The sequence below is a fragment of the Lissotriton helveticus genome, chromosome 9 (assembly GCF_964261635.1).
Source record: "Lissotriton helveticus chromosome 9, aLisHel1.1, whole genome shotgun sequence".
Taxonomy (NCBI): domain Eukaryota; kingdom Metazoa; phylum Chordata; class Amphibia; order Caudata; family Salamandridae; genus Lissotriton; species Lissotriton helveticus.
The window spans coordinates 999,866,124-999,887,352 of NC_136070.1; the positions used below are offsets into that span (position 1 = coordinate 999,866,124).

At 46.7% G+C, this 21,229-nt stretch overlaps 1 long non-coding RNA gene across 1 annotated transcript; it reads right to left on the reverse strand.

Annotated features, from left to right (window-relative positions):
• Positions 1-1,143: 1,143 nt before the first annotated feature.
• Positions 1,144-16,530, reverse strand: LOC144783113 (uncharacterized). The gene is made up of 3 exons (XR_013601409.1): positions 16,395-16,530; positions 16,143-16,285; positions 1,144-1,380 (listed from the first exon to the last, which is right to left on the reverse strand). It is a non-coding gene; the product is annotated as an uncharacterized LOC144783113 (long non-coding RNA).
• Between the last annotated feature and the right edge of the window lie 4,699 nt (positions 16,531-21,229).

Genomic DNA, 21,229 nt, shown 5'->3' on the forward strand with positions numbered 1-21,229 from the left:
GCACAAGCCCTGGACCGTGCTCCGCCGAACTGGCACCATGGTGACCGCCCAGCGGGGATCTGAAGTTGTCACTCGAAACATCTCATTTTTCAAGAAGGCACACCCCGGAGCACCAGGTCGCCAGGATCCAGATTGCCCGACAACCAGGCCTAGCCAATCTACGGATGAAGACGACTATGAACTACCGGGACATTACCCCAATGAAAATGAGAACCGAATGGACCCGGACACTCAGCTGACGCCAGATACACCAAGGGAGAGTTGGCCAAGCTCTCACCGAGAGTGACACCGTCAGCGCCATAGTCCAGGGGGGAGCAATCCAGGTATGGGTTGCGCCAGAATCCAGAACCATCCTCCCGGCTAGCTGATTTCATGGTGTGACCATCCAGAGACTGAAAGTCAAGAGACTGGTAACAGACCCTCGTTATTTCTATGATGCTGTTTAAGTTTGGTTCAAATAAAGGTTAGAAGGAATGTAGTGTCCTGCGGCGCAGGGTAGCGCTCCAGTCTACCCGCCCCTGCGAGGGCACGTTAGCGCGGGCGCGTGTCGTCACGCGCCCGCTACAAAATAAAGGGGGCGTGGCCGACGTGATTAGTCAGAGCCACGAGCACAGCAAAGTACCGGCTCCAGAGTTTTCATTAGCGTTGCGGCGCCGCATTGATTAGCGCTAGCGCCACCCGCGACGTCACACGCCTGTCGAGCCACCAACGTGCGCGACAGGCCTTGCCTCTGTGGTTGAAGGGGGCCGGTGTTCTACTTATGAGTGGTTTGACTCACAGCACCGAAAGCAGTGCTGATAAGTCTAGTAAAAACTAACCCCGGATGATCCTCTCAGAGACCACCCCAGGAACATTGCATGCTCAATGCAGCAGGAAACCGTCAACCAGTACTACCCCCTCTGGACTTCGCCCTCATGCTTACCCTCTTTCATTCACCCCCGTTGGATTGTAGACCTGAAAACACCTTTTACTCCTCCCTACTCCCCCCCATTTTTCTGCTCAGTGCCCCCATGTTTCACCTCAGCGGCCAGTGGATGTAGGTGAGAGTTCATGTTTTGTAACCATTGCAAATAAATTAAACAGATGCAAACCTAAAATGAAAGATAGGAACAAAAGTCATGGAAACAGGGTTACATTTCAAACATTGTTGGGCTTTTAGTGTTATGCTTGGCCATCATCAGGCGTAGCTAAAAATTAAATGTGCAATATTTAAGGCAGCTGTCAGGTGATGCCTGAAAACAGCTCAGCATATCGACTTTTTGTTCAATTACCCATATGAAGAAGCAAATGCATGAGACGCTACTGCACCACTGCTGCCTTCCAAAGCAACAATTGCCCATCCGTCTCCATCGTTTTCAAGCTCCCAGTGACAAAATTCTTCTGCAAAAAGTCAAGAGAAGGAAAATACTAGATTATAAAAGATAAAATGACTACCTTAAATAAAACTATTAAAATATTTCAGGTTGTGATACTTTTGTATTGGATTGCCTTTTTCAGATAACAGTGGTGCAAAAGTGATGATATATTATGATTTTAGAGCAAGAAAAACAAAAGCGAATATGAAAAGCTGAACAGCAAATGCTTAACAAAAAAAATCTCTATGTCATTAATCATAAAATTGCATCCCAGTGTTGTTTGACCTGAGTCTCACAGGGGTATCACACTCACTACTGAGAATATGACTATGTTGAATAAATTAAGTATAAGAATGTGTACACTAGCCATTATGTTACGCTTATAGTTTTCACCCATGAGATTATCCTGGTGCTTAACAGATGTGAGGGCGGGTTACTCAAAGAGCCACATGTTCAGGTCCTTGTAGAATTCAAAAAGATAGGAGGAGGGGGCTCTGATGTGTGGTGGGAGATCATTCCATGCTTTAGGCAGGATGTATGAAAAGGCTTGACCTCCGTGCTTTATTTCTGTGATTGTGTGGGGTATGTGCGAGAGGAAGTATGTCTGAGCTGAGGTCTGGCAAGTCGGTGGAGGGAGAAGTGACTGTTTAAGTAGTCCGGTCCTGTGATGGGTAGAGCTTTGAATATGTGTGTGAAGAGTTGAACTGGGTGCACTTGTGTATAGGGAGCCACTGGAGCTCATGCAGATGTGGTGTGAGTTGAGGCCTGGGAAGAAAGTTGAGGGTGAGTCTGGCTGCGTTTTTTTATATGGTCTGTAGTCTTCTGGTAAACTGCTTGGTGATTCCAGCATACAGGGTGTTCCCGTAGTCCAGTTTGATGAAGGTGTGGGTAACAGTTTTTCTGGTACTGCTTGGGTGCCATTTTAAGACCGTCTTCAGCCGCTTCAGGGTGTGGAAGCCTGCGGCTGTGAAGGCATTGACTTGTGAGGAAATGTCCAGTTTATCGTCAGTGATGATGTCTAGGTAGCGGGTCAGTAAGCCACCATGTGGCGTTCCAGGGTGATGTGTTATTTTCAAAGATCCCTACTTCTGTCCTGTCGGTGTACAGCTTGAGACAGTGCACTTCATCCAGGCAGTGACATTGGTCAAGCAGGCAGTGAACCTGTCCCTGGTATTGTCGGTTATGTCTGAGAGTGACACTGAGTTTTGTGTCATCAGCGTGTGAGAAGATGTTGATGTCAATGTTTGGTTGGCGTTGGCTGGTCTTATGAACCCAAATGTACACCAATATAAGCCTAGGTAGCAATATGACCTTTTACCTACATTCGTCCTACCTTTCTATACATAACGCTTCTGGCACTGACCTTTTATCTAGTTATGTGCTGAAAAAATGTCGATCCGTTTTCTCCGAAACTGGCCTAATTTATTATGCATGAGGAGTCCTGGTATCATATTGTGACGGGGCGAGTGGCCCTGGAGGAGAAGAGAACACTGGTGGTCCGCCACCCCTCTATTACCCACTTCCTTTACTTTCCAACAGCCGCCTGACCCCTCCTGGACTGAGGAGCCGGAATCGAACTGGCCGAGCGAGACAATGAGAAGCGGCCCCTTTAACTACGAGGACGGAGAGGACCTGGCCCCTCCCACCTACAGCCTCGGCGGGACGTCAAAAGAGGGAACAGCCCCGGAAGCAGCGGACGGCATTTCCCTGGTGGAGAAAGGAGATTGGAGTGCTGATTGCGGAGAAGAGACGGGAGAAGGAGTACCGAGAGAAGAGACGGAGAGCGGAGAAGGAGCAGAGGACCCGGAGCCAGGAGGCCAACGTTTCCACGCTTCGCCCCGCCACGCTCCCACGGGAGGGGCGTGGCTCCAACAGGTACGGGCCGAGTGGCGGGCTGGGTGAGACGGAGGGTCCAGCCTCCTGAGTGATTGTATAGCCCCGTGTAAAGCCCTAAACTCCTAAACCCTCCTCCCTACACGAGCACTTCCTTCACAGAGTGTACATAATTCACTGTTCACCGGTTTCCCTCACCCCCGGCCCCGCCGACCTGTAAGGTCCTACTACTGTGATCTGACACGGTCTCTCACCCTCTTTCCACATGCCCCGGAGCCGGAGAGGAGACGCGCCGAACCCCCGCGAAGAGACCTTCCCGAAGCAAGCTGGATTCATCGTGGAAACCGTCCTTTGACCCAGCAGCGTTTGCCCGAGAAAGGATCACGAGTCGGCAAAGACATTGTTACATAAAAATAAAGCCTTCGTTGAAAACTTTACTCAAGGATTCGGCCTCTCACTTGACCTCCTCCCCCTTGGTAACCCCTGTGGTGTTAGACCCCATCTTTCCCCCCCCCTACCCTGGGACACATATCTTAATCTCTTTGCCCAGGACATACACAGCAGGATTACCATCTTCTGTATAATAACTCTGTACATAAGTCACCTCTAACATCATCCTTGAACAACAACTCCACTATACATAATGGCAAGCCATTACATATCTAGGTAGAACACTTGAGTGTATTTTGTGGGTATAAAAGAACCACATCTTCACTGGGGAACCAGAGGAGAAGCTTTCCAGCTGACAATAGATGCTGAGGTCTGGGCCTGCAGAAGCTCCAGCACGCAGAGGTCTGACATCCCTTGTGGGGTTGCATTAGGTAATGGGGTGGGCTCTTTCATAGGGGATTCTTGGCTTTACACCCAACATTCATGCTAGGTACACTTAGGGTTTGCATTGTAGGAGTACGCTTGATTACTGTCATGTATCGACATGCCTGCATATATTTACTGTTTTAGCACCATGGTAGAATTCTACCTTTAATTTACTCTGTGATTGTCATTGCAAATATGGTTTATACTTGAATGACACTGGTTCAATAAATGCTTATTGAAAAATGTCCCCATCGTTTGTTCTGTATATCTCTCTGAGTCTAACTGAGCACGATTGACTGAGCGAAAAGCACTGTTTCCACAATCCTGGAAGGATCAAGGGTTGTCATATTGGATAGTTGCCAGAGACCATTTGCTCCTTGGTGAAGTTAGGGGGCTTTTAGTGGCACTGTGAGCTATCTGATCTGAAGGCGAATATATCCTTTAGGGGTGTCTGGAATCAGTCTGGACACCAATCCCTTAGTTTATGTTGTCTAAACGTGCAGATCCTATGTATTATTAGGAACTACCCAAGACTAGCAGTACAACGTAACTGGAAAATATGTAAAGCGCTCTGATACCTGATTCGGTTCGGGTCTAGTTCGCGCTTAATAAAACTCTGCAAAAAAATAAATAAATATATATATATATATATATATATATATATATATATATATATATATATATATATATATATATATATAATCTAACCCTACACCTCACATTTCCCAGCATTTAAATGTAACCCTATATACTACACTAAGGGTCTCATTACAAAAGGGTTGGTATCTGATGTGGGCTTACTGTCAGCCAGAATCTCCAATTCCGAAACACATCCATACACCAAATAATAGGGAATGTTCTATCTTCTGTGGAATGGAGAATACTACTTTGCCCCAGGAGTTTCTGGTCCAAAACTGTGTGTTTTATTCCAGCCATGGAAAATAATGGCCAGATCACAGAATCATTCATCATTCACCATCTGCTTAGAACAGGTTTTAAATGGATATAGGGGCTTTGTTTTAGGTATGGTTTAAGGACTTGTGGGATGGCCAGGAGTAAAGGAGAGAGATGAGGGGTGCTCTACTGCTCCCCCATGCAGCAGGGCAAGCACAGGTTGGACACAACAGCCACTGGTTGTCCCGCCTGGTCCTCTTTGAGTCCAAGTCTTGTGTCCAGGAATACTGACTGGTATTTGTGGTCCAGTAATTTCAAGCTCAGAAGGACCAGAATATTTTTCATTGTGCAAAGCTCTATGCCATCCCTAGTACACACTTCTGGACAAGTCATAATGAGGCAAATTCATAATGAGCAGAGTTGGGAGAAATCCTTGTTTTTCAATCCATGGTAAGTGGATTCGAAACACCGAGGAAATTCCACCCATTTTCATTTGTTTTACATCTGCCTGGCCCCAATTTATTAAAAGGGAGCACAAGAATTCTTCATTCCGCAAAGCAATGAATGCACAGAAAGGGGACTTCTTGTGCTACCCAGATGTGTCAGGGGGCAGGCAATGCAGTAGTTAATAATAATTGCATTAAACTAAATTGCACTGCCTGGCTCCTTCGACTGCATGACATTAAAATCCCCAGCAGTGGAGCCAGTATGTTCTGCATGCTTGTTGAAGCACCAGGAGGACCCTGCAAGCAGGAGGTGCACACAGGGTTTCCTGCTGTGGAAGTTGCTTTTAGGAGCATTGTCAGGGATCTGGGCTCTATTTGTACCTAAATGCTATTACCATTAAGGTAAGTATAGTATCTGGCACCTCGAGGTCCTTAGAGCAACTGTGTTGGGCTTTCACTTTTACAAGCGGGGCAACTCTAATTTCGATCCGCAGATGAAAAATATATAATTTCTCCCACCCCTAGTAATGAGGGCTGACACAAACTTTGTTAGTCCAAGCATTAAGTCTAGCCCTACATTTTACCTAAACCCAAAACTAAGCTAAGTCCTAATACTAAGGATGAACTTACCCTATACCCTAATAATAAAAAAGTATCTCTATTCCCATCCACAAACCTAACTCTATTCCTTACCTTAACCCAAAACATAAGGCTACAATTACTCTAGACCCCAATCAGCTAAAAGAGCACCTACTGAGCAACTACTATGAATCAACCTCAGTAGTGAATGGGAGCTTTAGACCAAGTTATTAGTTTATTGGGAAAAGGGCATAGTCATACATTTGGAGGAATGGTTCATGCAGGAAGAGGACTGAGCCTGGAAGGAATTGCTATCCAATAGAAAGTCTACTTACAGAGAACCCAATTGATAAGTACCAGGTTGAGGAACTAAATCCCATCCTTCACCCCCGAATGACAAAAGAAAAGAGGCCTTCGACCAACAATACGATAACATGATGGAGGGCACATAAAAGTTCAGATAGTAGGTGAGAAAGAGAATCCAAGAAAAGGGCTCCTGCTATAGGCTGCATTTTCTGAGAAGAACCAAGTAAGAGTATGTCCTTGCACAACCTTCTCTAAAGAGGTACCAGTCCATTTCTGTGATGAGAGGTGAGTGTACTTACTGCCACTCCAGTTTTAACAGTAGGGCGGGGGTGTTAACATCTTTTTGATAGTAGGCTGCAGTTCAGGTTTTCCAGACATGGGCTCGCTCTCATTTAGTACTGACCACTCCTCCCCTTCATATGATCCAAAGTTCAGCACTATGGAAAGATTGTGTAGGCAACATTGACAAGCACTAATTTTTCCCACTTTATCATGAACATCCAGTTAGGATAGGCATGATAGGGGAGCTCTCTGAAATAGCACATCTACTTCTAACGTGATTGTATTTTACACACTATAATAAAAGCAACATCTGTCCCATCAATTAATGACATCCAAATACTACTTTTCCGATAAGCTGCTAATCTGTGCTTCTAGAATCAACTAGAAATGGTTTACAACTTCAAATCAATATAGTAGCAGGTTATTACCAAGAGAATAAGTGACAAATGAAATGCACTACAAATATTAATTGTGACTGGTGTTAGAAATCAGCCTCACGAGAAAAAGATGGATGCTACAAAACCTCAGAAATCTGGTAACAGATTTCAAAAATGTAATATTTTTTGTGTCAGGGTGTCACAGGACATTGCCTCTGTCATCCTGACAGACAGCGAACTTTCAAATGTGGATATCACTGCCAGACAATTTCAGTTCTCCTCAGTGCTAGGTTCGCTGTAGCAGGCATCAGGGATTTGCCCTGGATGCTGGGAGGGTGGGGGCCGGTTTTGGAGCAGTGGGGGGCCAGTTTTGTTACTGCAGGACGGTTTTGCCGTGCAGCTGCAATATCGGCTCTCTCTAACAAAAGCAGCAGTGCTGGGGGCCGGTTTTGTTTAACCCCTTCGTCACGGGGATAATTCCCCCGCGGTGCTGGGGGGAAGGGGGCCGCGTGCGGCGCCACGGTTCTCGTGACGAGCTCGGCTCGTCACGCAGCAGGGCAGCGCTGTGCTCGTGATGAGCTGAGCTCCTCGTGACCACGCCCGTTTCCATTAAACGCTCAGCACAGCAGGAGAATTATCCCCGCGTGGACGTTCCGCGGCGTTCATGAGGAGCTCGTTATGAGCACAGCGCCACTGTGCCTCATGACGAGCTGAGCTTGTCATGAGCACCCAAGGTGTTAATAGTAGTGCTTAACGCTAACCCCTCCCCCCTCTGGGAATGGGAGCCTGTCTGATAAAATTGCCAGGACTGCTTTGGGTTCCCAGTCCGGCCCTGGTTCGCCTGGCAGTGACTGACAGAAACAATGATATTAGACTGACAGCCCTAATTAGGTTGTCCACTGTAATGCTCTTACTCCGACAGCCTACACTTTGACAGGTTGTCATAGAAATCTTTCCTTCAAGGGGCACCACCAACAGAAAGTTGTTAGTCCTGAACCTTTAAGTAGGGTGCACAGACTGAGAGTTTGGCAGACAGGGTACTCCATCACAAATAACAGCTAGTGGGTTCTATCACACTTAGTGCCAAACTCTAAATTAGGGCTATAGTTCCTTTAGAAGATGCGGGAAGCAGAGGTTGTTTATGAACATTAGGTTGTTTCCAACTCACACCAAGGGTATCTTCAAAGAACATGAAAATTAATTATGATTGTAATTAATAATGCGTTGTTCATGTAGGGTATTGAAGCTCACATGGATACATTTGGGAAGAATTTGATGCCCCTGGTCAAAGGATAGACAAACGCCCGCACTTGGAGCCAAACTTCTCTGCCTTATTAGGGGCTGGTGTTAAAGAGCTCCTTTTTTTATGCTGAAAAATAAATTGAATCAACTCAATTTAAAAATGTCCCTATACAGAAACGATTGGTACAGTAGCATGGAGAGATTTAGAGCTCAAATCTATGGCCAGAAGTATATGTTCATGGGAGAAAACCCTATGTACCGACAATCTTGTAAGAGAGGGATGTGAGGGGAGGTGGACAGTTCTGTCACCAAATTACAATATTATTCAACCCCAAAGACTGTTGGGGATTCTTTTAAAGGCAGAGTGAGCCTGGAGCATTTATTGAAACCATATCAATATTTTTACATTGGGTGAGTCAAACTTCTCTTCTTCATAATTTGGGAAATCGGCCACAAAATTATATTTTAAAAAACACTCTTCGAGAGTAATTCTGATCAAAACTGAAACTTTACTATGTGTTTTGGCAATACCACTCACACCCTCTTATGTTTTTTGGGCAGATAAGAGGCACATGTAGCTTTAAAACGTATTAGGAGAGTAACAGTGTTAAAAAAACTGAATATATTCAGAATCCAGGGGATATAACCTCACAAGGCTGCCTATGGTATCCCAAAATAAACGCATAGGAGACAGCACAGCAAGTGGTACCTTTTTAAATATGATATACACCAATCCTTCATAAGACTGGGGTGTTTGGATAAATCTGTACTGATAATAGGTGACAATAGCATGACTAAGCTTTGATCTAATCTTAATCAATGACAACTTCATTCCCTTCGCTGCCCCCTGCTGTCCCTATTCCAGGTTCTACCCTTACCATGAATGAAAAACTGAAGATTCTTGATAGCCCTCAGCTGCAGATATAGTAATCTGCATGTAAGCCTTATGCAGGAGACAGAACCCTGTCCTCCTCAAGAGAGCCCTATCCTTTCAATGTCAGTCGTTGATAAACCGGACTCATTTACTCTTGAAAAGTAGGTGTTTTATATTGACAAGTATACTGAACTCACTGTGTAATGCAAAATCCTAATAAGGAAATATCCCCAAAAAAAGAAAAATAGGTGTTTTCCCTCAAAAAGTAGATTAGCGCTCCCAAAATGCCAGACACTCATCAAACCCACCCCAGATCCAGGAGAGCTGATTTTTGCAGATTAATGAGAGATGGTCAGTAAAAGTGCTTAGTGAGTTAAGTGTTTGCAGAAGAGATCTATATGTGATCTGCAGATCACTGGCTCGGTAAATTGTAACCCTACCGGGAATCGCAAACAGTGGCTGAGACGCTGTGGTACATCGCATTTTGCGAGTTCCTAATTGCGAGTTACAAAAAGTCGCAATTGGGAACTCACAAAATGTTTTCGTCGTACATGTGGCCCTAAATTCCAGCCATGCTGCACAAACAAATGATAAACGGAATGCTGAACAAATAAAACTTTACCCCCCAGTCAAGAGGTATGGGTCAAGACTGATTTGCATATGGCTGGGTCCAAACTGGGGTTGCATGGTGATCAAAAGAACAATGAATTTAACCCAGATCTATTGACTGGGGGAGAATGTTTGATTTGTTCAGCATTCCGTCTGTCATCTGCTTGCACATCACTAAATTCCAGTCAGGCACAAAACAAAGGCCAAAGTTAAGGGGCCAGTAGGCCTACTTTTTTTGGAGTATCCTGGCTGGGAGATATTGGGAACCTCACACATAGATGCAAATGCAATGGAGGGGGTCTGTTGGCTCACTGTACTAAAGCGTCCACTGCAGGGGCCTGTGCTCAATTTCATGGTCACAGGCTCAAATCCCGGTGGGTCTACTTAGCCTTTCATCCATCTGAGGTTGATAAAATGAGTACCATTGAGTTGGGTAACAAGAAACATCTGTTATTCAGCGCCAAGATACCTACAGGTGAACGTTTGCTTTACAAATACGCCTGTTATGGGAAATAAACTGGGGCAGCCCCTCCGCTAAGGCAGTGGAGCATCACCTCAGTGCTCTAAGAGAAGTGGAAAAAGGAAAAATCAATTGATAACAACATCATTATTATCATTTTATTTTTTGTAGCTACGGGGCTGGGTTAGGGTGGGGTGGGGCTGATGTCACAGGCGGTGGAGTGGTTCATGCACTTAAGTGCGTATTATGGTTTGGCTGTCCGTCTTGGGCTGGCCAAACAGTCATACGCACTTCGCATGTTCTACACAGCCTGGCGTAGAACATGCACAGGCTCCCAGGCCCTCTCTGAGCACGAACCATGGTGCTCAGACGAATCATGACGCTACTGTCATGGTGACAGCAGCGTCGTGATTGGACTATGGGAGCCTGTGTGCTTCCTGGACTCGTCAGGAAAAGAAGCAATGAAGGCGGAGAGATGGTGGCTTAAAGAGGTAAGTGTTTTTTCTTTTCTTTTGTTTTTTTCAAACCCCCCCGCCTCACCATCCCCATTACCTGCCAGCCGCCACTGGAAAGAAAGGCTCACAACTTGTTACTATTTTATTACTTCACAAGTACTTAAGAGAGGCATAGTTTTGACTTTGTTCAGTACCTGTAAAAAGAGATATGCATGCACTGTAAGAATGTCATCTGTATTAGGCTGTCCCAGTATTTACACAAATTACAATTTAAATATATATATTTTTTAATTTGTTTTATAGCGCAACTCATCCCAGTGCAGGTTGTCAGAGCACTTTACAGCACATGTACACATCATACATTGACAATAAATCATATGTGTGTAAATCAATCTACATGATGTGTTACATAAGACAGTGAGGGTTACAAGGTATAGGAGTCACATGTCCTTCATTGCTCACGTTGCAATATTAGAAGGATCACAAATTATGAACTGCAAGTCGCAAAAGGATCTCTGAGTTAAAAGCAGTAACCAGCTTACTTAGCTAAATAAAATAAAAATCTGTCATCTGCATGATAGATGATGTACGTTTCAGGAAATACATTAACCCTCTATGCTACTTTCATTCAACATTGGGGTTATACGAAACCCAGATCTCTCCAGCAAATGTGTTAACCTCTTACCAATATTATTGGTCCCTGTCGGCACACAAAAATCTCTGTAGCAGGTACCTTAATCCCACAAGATATTTTAAAATGTAGACTTTGCAACCAATTAAGCATCAGAGATTTACTACCATGTTTCTCCTTGTTGCCAATTTCTTTGTGGCAGTTTACATTTTGTTTATACCTTGATGCCCAGATTTTGCATCAGGTTGTGTCACTTCTTTGGCACAACCCCAATGCAAAATCAAATTTGTTTAACCTCGTAATGCATGCAAATGTACTCATGATAGACCTGCTAAACATATGTGTGAGGTGTTCAGATCTGATATCACTTATTTTGATGTAATTTCCTAAGAGGTCATAAGGGTTATTGGTACCACTTTCTGTGATGCCGTACTGATGTCACAGTTAGGCAAACAGCCTAACTTGGATAGTCCCCCCACCTTCTGTTTTTGAAGACTTGTGACCTGCACATACCCCATAGCCCCCCACACCATCTTACCCCAACCCCACAATGAGCATGCCTAACTCCTATTCAGTTAACCCACCACACAAGAAACTGGAGTCATATATGCATGGAATGGTATTATTTAAAAAAAACAAGATCAACCCAATAACAAATTAATTAATCACTAACCTTGGCATCCCGGAGCAGTGTGCTGCCCAACGTAAAGCGCTTCAATGAATAGTCATAGGTAAAAAGGCTCTATATAAATGTTCAAGTTCAAGTTCAGGAATTTGTATAGCGCGCTACTCACCCAGAGGGTCTCAAGGCGCTTGAGGGAGGGTAGGTGCATTACTTATCGAAAAGCCAGGTTTTTAGCTGCTTTCTGAAGGAGAGGTGGTTCTGTGTAAGGCGGAGGTGAGTGGGGAGAGAATTCCAGGTTTTGGCAGCTAAGTAGGAGAAGGATCTTCCTCCCATGGTGGATCTATGGATGCGCGGAATTGCGGCGAGGGCTTGATTGGATGATCGTAGTTGGCGGGTGGGTGTGTAGAAGGACAGTCGTGTGTTGAGGCATTCGGGTCCTAGGTGCGTAGGTGAGGAGACGGAACGTTATTCTCTTGTTGACGGGGAGCCAGTGGAGGTGTTTCAGGTGACCGGAAATGTGAGCTTGACGGGGGATGTCCAGAATGAGTCTGGCTGAGGCGTTTTGGATGCGTTGGAGTTTTTTCTGTAGTTTGGCTGTGGTTCCGGCGTAAAGGGTATTTCCATAATCCAGTCGGCTAGTGACCAGTGCGTGGGTGACTGTCTTTCTTGTTTCGGTGGGGATCCAACTGAAGATTTTTTTGAGCATGCGTAGGATGTTGAAGCATGAAGATGAGACGGCGTTGACTTGTCTGGTCATCGAGAGGGAGGAGTCTAGGATGAAGCCCAGGTTACGTGCGTGATCTGTAGGTATGGGTGCTGTGCCCAAGGCCGGGGCCACCATGAGTCGTCCCAGGCAGAGGGGGATGATCCTAGGATGAGGACTTCCGTTTTGTCCGAATTTAGTTTTAAACAGCTGTTCTTCGACCATTCGGTTACTTCTTTCATTCCTTCGTGTAGATTGGTTTTGGCGGTGTTTGGGTCTTTGGTGAGGGAGAGGATCAGCTGGGTGTCGTCTGCGTAGGAGATGGTGTTGAGGTTGTGTTGTCGCGCGATGGATGCGAGGGGACTCATGTAAACGTTGAAGAGGGTGGGACTGAGTGATGATCCTTGTGGTACGCCGCAGATGACTTCGGTGGCCTCTGATTTGAATGGGGGGAGGCGGACTCTCTGGGTTCTTCCGGCGAGGAACGAGATGATCCAGTCCAAAGCTTTTCCTTGTATTCCGACGTTGCTGAGGCGTTGTATGAGGGTGCTATGACAGACTGTGTCGAAGGCGGCGGAGAGGTCAAGTAGGATGAGGGCAACTGTTTCTCCGTTGTCCAGTAGCGTTCGGATGTCGTCTGTAGCAGCGATGAGGGCGGTTTCGGTGCTGTGTTTGGCTCGGAAGCCGGACTGTGAGGGGTCGAGGGAGTTGTTGGATTCAAGGAAGGCTGACTATTGACGGCTTTCTCAATGACTTTGGCAGGGAATGGGAGGAGCGAGATGGGGCGGTAGTTCTTAAGTTCAGAGGGGTCTGCTGTGGGTTTCTTCAGAAGGGCGCTGAGTTCGGCATGTTTCCAGCTTTCCGGGAAGGTGGCGGAGTTGAAGGAACAGTTGATGACATTGCGGAGATGGGGTGCGATGATGGAGTCTGCTTTGTTGAAGATGTGGTGGGGACATGGGTCGGTTGGTGATCCTGAGTGGATGGAGTTCATCAGGCGGATGGTGTCTTCAGTAGTGATTGGGTTCCAGGCGTAAAGGTTGTGAGAGTGCTGTTTTGGTTCGGAGGTGGTTGGAGTGGTCTGTTCTTCGTCCTGGTTTTCAAAGCTGTTATGTATGTCGGCGATTTTGTTGTGGAAGAAAGAGGATAAAGAGTCGCAGAGGTCTTGGGAGGGAGTGATGTCGTTGGTGCCGGCGGTGGGGTTGGTAAATTCTTTGACGATGTTGAATAGTTCCTTGCTGTTGTGGGCGTTGTTGTCGAGTTGATCCTTGAATGCGGATTTCTTGGTGGAACGGATCAATTGGTGGTGTTTGCGGGTGGCTTCCTTGAAGGTGGTCAGGTTGTCAGTGGTTGGTTTTTTTCCCAGGTTTTCTCGAGGGTACGACATAACTTCTTGGATTTCTTAAGGTCATCGTTGAACCAGGGGGCTTTTTTGTTACCTTGTTTGATCTGGTGGTTTTTCAGGGGTGCTAATTCGTTAGCGCTGTGGGTGATCCATTGTGTAAGTTTGGTGGCAGCTTGGTTTGGGTCCGATGATATGGTAGGAGGGTTTTGGTTAAGTGATGTGAAGAGTTTCTTCGAGGAATAGGTTGTGGGGGGTTGTGGGTCGTGGTCTTTTTGTAGCTGAAGTGAACGCAGCTGTGGTCCGTCCAATGGAGAGCTGTGGTGTGATCGAAGGAGATGTGTTTGCTGGAGGTGAAGATAGGGTCCAGCGTGTGTCCGGCTAAGTGGGTGGGGGTGTCAACAAGTTGTTTGAGTCCGAGATTGGCCAGGTTGTCCAGAAGGGTGGTGGTGTTGCTGTCGTTTTTCTTTTCCAGGTGGAAGTTGAGGTCTTCCAGTAGAATGTAGTTCTCGGATGTGAGGGCATGTGGGCTGATGAAGTCAGTGATGTCTTCGTTGAATTGTGTGCAGGTTCCTGGTGGTCTGTAGATGAGGGTGCCTCTAAGTGTGGTCCTGGGGTCGGTGTGGATCTGGAAGTGAAGGTGTTCGGCGGTCGCGAGGTTATCGTCGGAGCTGGTCGTGATTCGGATGGTGTTCTTATGGACGATGGCAATGCCTCCTCCTGTTTGGTTGGTGCGGTCTTTTCGGATGATCTTGTAAGCGTCCGGGATAGCTATGGCGATGTCGGGCGCTGATGAGGTGTTCATCCAGGTTTCTGTAAGGAAGGCGACGTCCGGCGATGTAGTGTCGAGTAGGTCCCAGAGTTCAGTGGCGTGTCTGTGGACCGAGCGAGTGTTCAGCAGGATGCACTTCAGGTGGTTAGAGTCGGAGCTGTGTTTGGAGGAAGTGGATTTGGTGTGGGTCCTGATGCAGGTGAACATGCAGGAGTGGCAGGCGAATGGTCCATGGGTGTGTCCGGGGGCAGCTTCGCAGCATTGTGGTGTGCGTCCGTGGTTAAGGGCCAAGAGGGTATCGGCGTCATACGTTATGCGGGTGGGGTGGGTTTTGCGAGGACCTGGCTCTGAGCGCGGTCCAGGCGCGGACGGGCGTAGACGGGCTTACCTTTGGCGCACCTTCGGCGCGCATGGGGCGCGACCGCTGCGCGTGAACGCTGTGGGCACAAGCATCTGACATAAGTGGGAAGTGGGGGGAGGGGCGAGGGAGGGTCAGCTGGGAGGCGGGAGCGGGGTAGAGGGGCGGGCTGGAAGGCACAACAACAAGATGGCAGCAAAACGAAAGGAAACAGGACGAGATTGGGGTGGGCAGAGGCGCAGGCACAATCAGGCACAGATAAGCAGAGAATACAATGCGAACCTGCAAAAGCGCTACGATGGCACACAAGCGCTACAGTATGCAACACACTTTGATTAGCACGATGTGGGCTGTTCAAAAATAGCGTTACGCTGAAATTAGGCAATTCGGCAATATTAGGTGATCAAGACGGAGCGCAGTCACTAATGGGAGCAATGTTAAAGCACAAGACAATGATTGCAGTGAGAGCGCTACGATACCAGCTGGAGCCAGGGAGCGAGGGGAGCGACCGCTTCTGACGGAGTCAGGACGGTCACGACGCTGTGGTGTACGAGATCGTCTTTAGCTTTCCTGTGGGAGGGAGGGTCAGCTGGGAGGCGGGAGCGGGGTGGAGGGGCGGGCTGGAAGGCACAACAACAAGATGGCAGCAAAACGAAAGGAAACAGGACGAGATTGGGGTGGGCAGAGGCGCAGGCACAATCAGGCACAGATAAGCAGAGAATACAATGCGAACCTGCAAAAGCGCTACGATGGCACACAAGTGCTACAGTATGCAACACACTTTGATTAGCACGATGTGGGCTGTTCAAAAATAGCGTTACGCTGAAATTAGGCAATTCGGCAATATTAGGTGATCAAGACGGAGCGCAGTCACTAATGGGAGCAATGTTAAAGCACAAGACAATGATTGCAGTGAGAGCGCTACGATACCAGCTGGAGCTAGGGAGCGAGGGGAGCGACCGCTTCTGACGGAGTCAGCTATTAGAAGGACAGGTAACCTCATAGGTAGGGCCACTGGCATTATGCGGCTAGGGAGCACCAAACAATGTGGCAGGGTTGACTAAATTATGCAGCAAGAAAAGGTAAATGCTGAAGCACTTTTTTTTTTTTTACAGTAATTATTATTATTATTTTTTTTTACATTTGGCAATACATGCAGAGAAACGTCCTTAGCCCTAGTACTCACCGGTAGCGCTGGGGTTCTTCAGCAGGTTTCGGGAAGTCATCTCGCTGGTCCTATTCCAGATTAACCCTTCCCACTTGTTGAGAGTTAAGGTACTACGTGTCTTCACTGTCAATGCCCACCGTTGTCTGTGGCTTAATACAAACCTACCACAAGAAAGGAAAAAACAGAATAAGAAAAAAATAGAACTGTTAATAAAGGAAGAAAAGAAGAAAATGTGGCTTACTGTAAAAACAAAACTAAAGCAACACTGACCTCAGCAGCAGACTTCACCTTATGTCCCGGACGCCGATGGTCAAATGCTGAACTGATTCAAACCACCTATCCTGACTTCTGATTCAGCTGTGTCTGATCGGTGCGGTTGGCCCTTTCTTTTATTTTGCTTTTATATAAAGTGAATGAGGGTGGGGCAACATTACAAAACAATACATGGAAGTCTGCATGTTGAAATCAACAGTAAAGCCTCATATATCAGCCCACACCCAGACCTGTCACTTCTACCCTGCGGAGACTGCACTGGGGCAAGGAAAAAGAAGACTGCTGCTCACCACCTCAGTATCGCATGGGCCAGTCAGACACACACAGCGGGGTGGTGTCTTCCTGTAAAACATTTGGGAAGATGCCGACACCCAGATCTACATGAGGGCACTGCCAGGTCCTCGAGGGTGGTCCCAGGGTGCCATACATTCTTTACATTGGGGGAAGTTTTAATTGTTCCCTTATCAAACATGTCTGATATCATCCTTAATTCCTCCATTTATGAAGCTCCCTCTCAGCCATTGAAGTGGAAAAGATGAATTAAAATGTATTGGGTAAAGTGTGATGGGGAGGCTGTCATTTCATGTCATTTCACTACCTTAGGACAGTCAAGTCCCCAACTGTCCGAGAGGTCACCCTCTCTGCCAGCCAAACTGGAGAGGAAGCATCCCCGTTGACAAGGCTGGACTGAGACAGAAAATAAGCCTGGGCACCCAAATAAAAGTGCCCCCCCCCCCCCCCCCCAGTAGCTGAACATATGTTTTGAACTTGTCAAGACACTATGTATAGGTGTTTTGCAAAGGTATGGACTGCTTGTTGAAACAACAGTGTAGCCTGTTGCACCAGACAAACAAGCCAACCAGGAAACAGCCTAAAATATCAACCCACACCCTGCCCTGTCACAACTACCCTTCCAGGAAGGCATTGGCAGCGGATGCAACAAAGAAAAAGAAGACTGCTGTACACCGCCTCTGTATCTCATGGGACCAGTCAGACACTCTGCTTAGGAACAGGGGTGTGGTGTTTTGCTGCAAAACAACCAGGAAGATGCCGACACCCGGATCTACGTGAGGGCACTGCCAGGTCCTCGAGGGTGTTCCAGGGTGCTATCCTTTATTTAAATTGGGGGAAGTTTTGATTGTTCCCTTATCAAACCTGTCTGATATCATCCTCCCTCATCCATTCATGAAACTCCCTCTTAGCCACTGCATTGAAAGCAATGAGATAACATGTATTGGGTATGTTGGTGTGGAAGTCTCACAAGACACAAACACAAGTGATGGAGTTTATGGGTGCCATGGGACTGATAGACATCTGGAGAACACTGAACCAGTCGCTCAAGAGTTCACTTTTCACTCTGGCGTACATGGTGGCCTTCACTAATTGACCTCCTTGTCGTACGCACAGCCCAGCTGCCGGGTTTTGGGGAGGTGAGACACTTACCCCGGGGAATATCGGACCACTCCCCCATATGGGTGCAATATAGAATTGGCAAGCAGTGAACCAGTAACACAATAACCATTAACCCCTCATACTTAAAAATCCAGAAGATTAGTGAAGACTTGATAAAAGCAACAGACCTCTACTTTAAAGAAAATGAGCGGTATGTGACATCACCGGGGACACTCTGGGAAGCGTATAAAACAGTAATCAGGGGACAGGCCCTCTCTCTGATGGCGGGCACAAGAAGGACAAGAGGAAAGAGGCAGGGAGACTGCGAAATATTTTAGACCTTGAAGCACAATTGGTATGACTAAACGACGAAGACACAAGACATATATTAACCCTCAAACAACAGAAGTACCAAGATCTGACGACTGAGCGACAAAGCAGGGAAGCTTCTCACCAGAGAGAAAAAGCCAGTCTGTGGGTAGCCTCCATCCAACTGGCAAATAAAGATAAACTCACTGACCCTCAGAAAATAGTGGATGTATTAGCGGCACATTATGAGTCTGTTTACACCTCAGAGATGACAAATACTAAACACGATGCGTTAGATCTCCTTAGGGATCGAGTCCTCCCTAAACCCACAGCGGAGGACATCCAAGCCTTAAATAGTGACCTGACATGTGAGGAAATGAGGCAGGCGATCACTGCACTTAGATCAGGGAAGGCACTTGGTCCAAACGGAATCCCAATTGAACTATATGAAATAATGGCTACATCTACAGTGCCTTACCTACTCAAGATGTACGAAGAAAGCAACAAAGTTGGTACTCTGCCTAGCGACCAGCGCTTTGCAACAATAGAGGTAATCCACAAAGAGGGTAAACCAGGTGACAAATGTGGATCGTACCGACCCATATCTTTGTTAAACGCTAAGGCCAAGATCCTGGCCAAGCTGCTAGCCCTACGTCTTATCCCGATCTTTGCCAAATGAGTGCATCCATATCAATCTGGATTTATGGCAGGGTGAAACACGGCCCATAATCTAAGAAGCCTACATGGGGTCCAAGGACGAGCCGATCAAATTTGAGAGGATGCTGTGGTTTTGTCTCTGGACACTCGCATGGCCTTTGAAACTCACTAGAGTGGGAATAGCGTTTAACAAAGATATGGGTCCCTAGGCAGAGTACCAACTTTGTTGCTTTCTTTGTACATCTTGAGTAGGTAAGGCACTGTAGATGTAGCCATCATTTCATATAGTTCAATTGGGATTCTGTTTGGACCAAGTGCCTTCCCTGATCTAAGTGCAGTGATCGCCTGCCTCATTTCCTCACATGTCAGGTCACTATTTAAGGCTTGGATGTCCTCCGCTGTGGGTTTAGGGAGGACTCGATCACTAAGGAGATCTAACGCATCGTGTTTAGTATTTGTCATCTCTGAGGTGTAAACAGACTCATAATGTGCCTCTAATACACCCACTATTTTCTGAGGGTCAGTGAGTTTATCGCCATTTGCCAGTTGGATGGAGGCTACCCACCGACTGGCTTTTTCTCTCTGGTGAGAAGCTTCCCTGCTTTGTCGGTCAGTCGTCAGATCTTGGTACTTCTGTTGTTTGAGGGTTAATATATGTTTTGTGTCTTTGTCGTTTAGTCGTACCAATTGTGCTTCAAAGTCTAAAATATTTCGCAGTCTCCCTGCCTCTTTCCTCTTGTCCTTCTTGTGCCCGCCATCAGAGAGAGGGCCTGTCCCCTGATTACTGTTTTATACGCTTCCCAGAGTGTCCCCGGTGATGTCACATACCGCTCATTTTCTTTAAAGTAGAGGTCTGTTACTTTTATCAAGTCTTCGCTAATCTTCGGGATTTTTAAGTTTGAGGGGTTAATGGTTATTGTGTTACTGGTTCACTGCTTGCCAATTCTATATTGCACCCATATGGGGGAGTGGTCCGATATTCCCCGGGGTAAGTGTCTCACCTCCCCAAAACCCGGCAGCTGGGCTGGGCGTACGACAAGGAGGTCAATTAGTGAAGGCCACCATGTATGCCAGAGTGAAAAGTGAACTCTTGAGCGACTGGTTCAGTGTTCTCCAGATGTCTATCAGTCCCATGGCACCCATGAACTACATCAGTTGTGTTTGTGTCTTGTGAGTCTTCCTCACCGACATACCCCAATGCATGTTAACTCATTGTTTTCAATGCAATGGCTAAGAGGGAGTTTCATGAATGGATGAGGGAGGATGATATCAAACATGTTTGATAAGGGAATAATCAAAACTTCCCCCAATTTAAAGAAAGTATAGCCCCCGGGGACCACCCTCGAGGGCCTGGCAGTGCCCCCATGGGGATTCGGGTGTGGCATCTTCCTGGTTGTTTTGCAGCAAAACACCACTCCACTGTTCTTAAGCAGTGTGTCTGACTGGTCCCATGAGAAACAGAGGTGGTGTGCAGCTGTCTTCTTTTTCCTTGTTGCACCCGCTGCCAATGCCTTCCTGGAAGGGTAGTTGTGACAGGGCAGGGTGTGGGTTGATATTTTAGGCTGTTTCCTGGTTGGCTTGTTTGTCTGGTGCAACAGATTTTCTGTTTCAATGCAGTCCATACCTTTGCAAAACACCTTTACATAGTGTCTTGACAAGTTTCAAAACATTTGTTCAGCACTTTTTGACTGTCTGATTAGCTAATGGGGACACTTTTATTTGGGTGCCCGGGCTTATTTTCTGTCTCAGTCTGGACTTGTCAGCGGGGATGCTTCCTCTCCAGTTTGGCTGGCAGACAGGGTGAGCTCTTGTACAGTTCGGGACTTGACTGTCCTAAGGTAGTGAAATGACATGAAATGACAGCCTCCCCATCAAACTTTACCCCAATACATTTTAATGCATCTTTTTCACTGCAATGGCTGAGAGGGAGCTTCATAAGTGGAGGAAGGAAGGATGATATTAGACGTGTTTGATAAGGGAAGAATGAAAGCTTCCCCCAATGTAAAGAATGTATGGCACCCTGGGACCACCCTCGAGGACCTGGCAGTGCCCTCACGTGGATCCGGGTGTCGGCATCTTCCTAAATGTTTTACAGGAAGACGCCACCCCGCTGTGTGTGTATGACTGGCCCATGCGATACTGAGGTGGTGAGCAGCAGTCTTCTTTTTCCTTGCCCCAGTGCAGTCTCCGCAGGGTGGGTGTGACAGGTCTGGGTGTGGGCTAATATAGGAGGCTGTTTCCCGGTTGTGTTTCTTCGGCTGGTGCAATAGGTTTTATTGTTGATTTCAATATGCAGACTCCCATTAATTGTTTTGTAAGGTTGCCCCACCCTCATTCAATTTATATAAAAGGAAAATAAAAGAAAGGGCCTACAGCACTGATCAGACACAGCTGAATCAGAAGTCAGTATAGGTGGTTTGAATCAGTTCAGCATTTGACCATCCGCATCCAGGATATAAGGTGAAGTCTGCTGC